The sequence below is a fragment of the Octodon degus genome, unplaced genomic scaffold (genome assembly GCF_000260255.1).
Source record: "Octodon degus isolate 3935 unplaced genomic scaffold, OctDeg1.0 scaffold00445, whole genome shotgun sequence".
Classification (NCBI taxonomy): Eukaryota; Metazoa; Chordata; class Mammalia; order Rodentia; family Octodontidae; genus Octodon; species Octodon degus.
The window spans coordinates 236,731-241,275 of record NW_004525021.1 but is presented as its reverse complement, the minus strand read 5'-3'; the positions used below and the strand labels follow the sequence as shown (position 1 = coordinate 241,275).

The 4,545-nt window shown below is 38.5% G+C and overlaps 1 long non-coding RNA gene across 1 annotated transcript in view; it reads left to right on the top strand.

Moving 5' to 3' along the window:
- Positions 1 to 1,828, top strand: part of LOC111814722 — a 3,688-nt gene extending 1,860 nt beyond the window's left edge. The window contains exons 2-3 of the long non-coding RNA XR_002819629.1: positions 1,562 to 1,627; positions 1,738 to 1,828. This is a non-coding gene — a long non-coding RNA (uncharacterized LOC111814722). The remainder of the gene's footprint in view (positions 1 to 1,561; positions 1,628 to 1,737) is intronic.
- The last annotated feature ends 2,717 nt before the right edge of the window (positions 1,829 to 4,545 follow it).

The window sequence follows — 4,545 nt, the reverse complement described above, 5'->3', positions numbered from 1 at the left end:
TGGTTTATACTGTAGAACAGTTTTATACCAACCATGGTCAAATGTAATACTGAAGTCATAGTGAGTACAGTTTGTGTTCTTAGCTCATTGTTAATATTTTTGTGGCACTTTTTATTGGAGCAAAAGCTCATTCCAGAGGCTGCTGTGCAGAAAAGCATGATAATTTCAGGAGTTCAGAACTGTAGTGAATTCCCTGAAATCAATGCCTGTGTGACAAGTCACATTTAAAATAGGATGATCCTTTTGCACGTTTTCAGTAGGAATCCTAGCCACTCACCTAAATTTTTCCCCAAGTCTTATATATTTTAGAAGCACACATGTCAGATTTCTGAGAGCAGACTGTATATACTATTTTAATTTTTTTCAGGATATTATACAAAAAGGCTTACTTTTCAGGGCACCGTTACTGTCTGGAAATTGTGAGACCTGCAGTTCATTTCAGGCAATGTACTTTGAATCTACTCTATTCCTAAAATCTCTCCCTCAGTGATCCTAAATATGAGCCACTCTCTTAGGACACAGTTGTTTTCTGTATTAAAATGGCTCAATGGCTTAGAAACACTGACTATAATCCCTCAACTTTGGTTCACATATTTTGTAGACTATTTTTCTTGGTTGACATTCATTTGCAACATTTAACCTGCTGTGTGAGTGGAACAGAGTTGTTCTCACAATGTCAACTCTTCCATCGGTTTTAATTCCTCATTCCATCTCTTGAGGACACTGCTCCCACAATGATCACTTTTTAAAGACATCGTGCCTCTCTCATATTTCCTCACACAAATATGTTTACACTGTTGTCATCCACTTGCTGTGTCTCACAGACTTCTGCCTCTTACCTCGCTCAATCTTTAATGTCCATGCCAGCCACTCACCACTTCTTCTCTCCTTACCCTAGTTTCTTCTGGCTCTGATGCCATTATTGTACTGAAACCTTCTTGTCAAGCTAATATGGGCCATAACTGATGATGTCCATCCTTCTCCTCCATTCCCAACACTTGCTAATATGGAAACAGCAATGCCTATTGCCTAGTAACATGGTTCAAACTTATGTCTGACATATCCTATTTCAGTCTCTGTATATTTCTTCTTATGTCTATCTACATTGGTAAACTGACATTTCTCTATCCTGACCTTCCTTTTGCTACAGGTCATCAGCATCGGTGTGTTGTCTCCTATCCATTTATCTCTGCTTTATCTTAAAAGCTAAACCCCAACTACAAATTCTCCTATACTAGAGACATATCCCATGGCTATTTCATCAGATCTAGAGCTCACAAATGGCAAGAACATCACACTATATCCTTCCAATTCCCCTACATGAAGAGTGCTTATCCAGTGGGTGCTGAAGCTACTTCTTGGCCTATTTGAACACTCTGCTCATACCTTCTATTACTTTGATTTCTCTGATAACTCTCTGCTCTATTTCCCCCCTTCTCTTACTATTACTTTAGATATTTTTTCTTTGAAATGCAACAGTGAGTCTCTGACAACTCCTACCCAATGTTCACTGTGTACATTGCAGGTGCTTGAAAAATCACACGTTTCTTCTTTGTTCCAGAGACAGATTTTTGTTCCTGTCCTATACATCCAAATGAACCATTTCTCATTTGTTATTATAGACATGGTAAAACTCACATTTTCTGAATTCTGTATGAGTACACAAATGTCAGGACACAGCTAGCACACATAAGGCTGACAAAACATTTCTAAGACGTGCTGGTACTGTCATCCTAGGCGATGTCCTGAGCAGACTCAAGCTCTCAGCAGGGATGGACTACTCCCATCACCAAAGGAACAGAGCATGGAAGGCAGTGAATTGCTTAGAGTACCACGTGGGACCTCTATTGACCTGCATAGAACTAGCCCCTGTGTCTGACTTGCTTTACTAGTTGATCTTCTTCCTCCCTCACACCATGTGTAAGTGATCATCGTGTTAAGTGTTTGTGTGTACTGAGGTGCATGGGTGAACCCTTCATTTGTGTTTAATTGTAATGTTTCTGTGATCAGAATAGACACCGTTTAACACTATGTGATGCAAGTATATTTCCTTTCCCTCCTTTGATAGACTTTGTTAGAGTTAGTGTCTTGATGTTACCCAAAGCCTCCTGCTTTTCCCAAGGTGACTGAGTAGGAAAGTACACCTCTAGGCTTAAGGATGCTAGGGTTAGTGTGTGTGTGTGTGTGATTGTAGGATCAGTCCACTGACTGTACTTAGCACCACCCTAATCCCAGTAGATTGACAACAGTAGAAAGTGGAAAAAGAGGCTCATGTCCAAACATTGGTATCATTTCTTTGCTGCCTTTCCCTTCTATGGCTTGTTGCCCATCTGCCATGTACCCCCCAGTCTAGGTGTAAACTTCTTATGGACCAAAACGTCTTCAGCCTGTGAACCTTCAAAGCACCTTTGCTATTTTACCTTTAGGTGTTCTGTGTTTTGTCTAAGCAGGAGAGAATACTTCCCTTATGAAAGATGTCATGCTATTCTGCAGATTCTAATATTTGCAAAATGTCCTTACTCTCTGTACAAGAGCAGTTTCTAAGCTTGCTTGATAAATGAAAAGCATCTTACCAATGTAACTATTGCGCATTCAGCTGGAAACTGTGCAATGTGAAAAATATTAGCAACAAATCTGTATATAGAGTTCAATTCAGGATCATCCTCAAAATATTCATCCGGTAGCTTGTATTTCTAGAAGGAGAAATGATACAATGCCAGTGTTTAGTGAAGAAAGGTGTTAAGTGATGTTAAGACAGCTCTTTTCATCATCTGCTGACATGTTTTGAAAATTTTAAATTGGGTTGTATATCTTTAAATCTTCAAAGAGAAACACTGGGAATTTTACTGTCTTTAATGACAATTTGATCAGTGATAACATTTAGAGTAGATGCTCCATAAGTAACCACCTTGTGAACCATGAGCATCGTTGTGGTGTGATCTGTATGAGGGCTTTACATGCCTGGCGTCATCATCAGTGTATCACTCAGTGCATACTCTATTGCTAAGCAGTAAAATTTCAGAAATCGATACTTCTTCCTACCTTTGCTAACAGAATTCAGAAAAACATATTTAGGCTAAAAGTCTTCTTGGTGATATGTTGTATTTCTTTGTGATAACATGTGAAAATGTAATTAGTGTCCCATATCTACATCCTCTACGGAACCAGTCCCATACACTAGTCAGTAGTCACATGACTATTAAGCACCAAAAAAGATAACATACTTGAAGAATTAAGTTTGAAGTTTTTAGGTCATGTTCAGCCCGATTCTCTTCTCAGAGATTCTGTGTCCAAAGGCTTTTACTAACTCATAGTTGTGTTTTTCAAAGCTACTGAAATTTATTTTTTGAAAATCTCTATGTTCTGGTAGTTAAATACTAACTTTTCTCACCTTAGCTCAATGAGAATGCTGCAAGCTGCTTCTCCCTTTCTTATAGCCCTGTTCAAAATGATCCCTTTTTTAAGAAGATGAAATACAACATGATATGTGAAAGAATATGATTAATTTCTAATGAAAACATGTGATTTAATTCTGTCTACTAATATAAAAGGAAAGTGACATGAAAGATACACTATTGTCTGAGGTAAAAATATCACTGCCTCAACCAAATTGACACTTACTGACATTGGATGCAATCTATCATGAAAAATATCCAGGGATCTATTTGCCTCTCTGTAAAAGAGAAAGTGCATGTAAGTGCAATCGCAGGCATCTTATTGAAATACCTCGTAGGGGTAGAGGAGGATGGGGAAATGGGCACACCGTTCAGTATACCAGAGTGCCCAACTCTTCTCATGGAATTTGGGCTTAGGACTTCTTTTGTTTTAGTGCATCAAGTAATGTGAAGGTTTGACTAACACAATCAGCTACAGGTGCCTCTAAAGGATGATGTTCCTCTATAGCCATTCTCATAAGACAACAGTGATGGGGAATGAAGTCCTAAAATGTATCAGTGTGAATGTGAAAATTATTTCCAGGGGCCGGGGAGATGGCTCAGTTGAATAAGTGCTTCATGACAAGAGCAAGGCCCGGAGTTCAATCACCGGTTCTGAAAAAAAAAAAGATAAAAAAAGATTTCCAGGCTTTTCCTTGTTAATCACGTGAAGGAAATTTAAAAACTTAGCTGTCCTTGTAGAAGGAACCAGTATTTTGATAGAAGTAGAGTGTGCTGTTTTAAAAGGTATTTGCTGTGGTCTTTGCACCTCTACAGACTTCCCTGTCTCTGTTTCAGGAGGCTCATGATTTCAGAGTGCTCTTGCAAATGGATGAAGACACTTTTTTCACTCGTGGACACTTGTAATGCTGGTATAAAATTGAGGTAAGACTAATCTCTCCACATGAATCAAGCCTATGGTACGAAATTACATGAGCTGTCAGTATGCTTCACTGTCACTTGCAGTTTTGCCTGAAAGCCAGTTTTTTTGAAGACTTTGCTTCATGAAACAGGAAAGAATAGTATTAATAAGTCTTAGATCTTGTTTCAAATATTCTAGATAAGTGAAAAATTCACGTAAAACTTTTCTCCATGCTGAAGTGTATTTGTG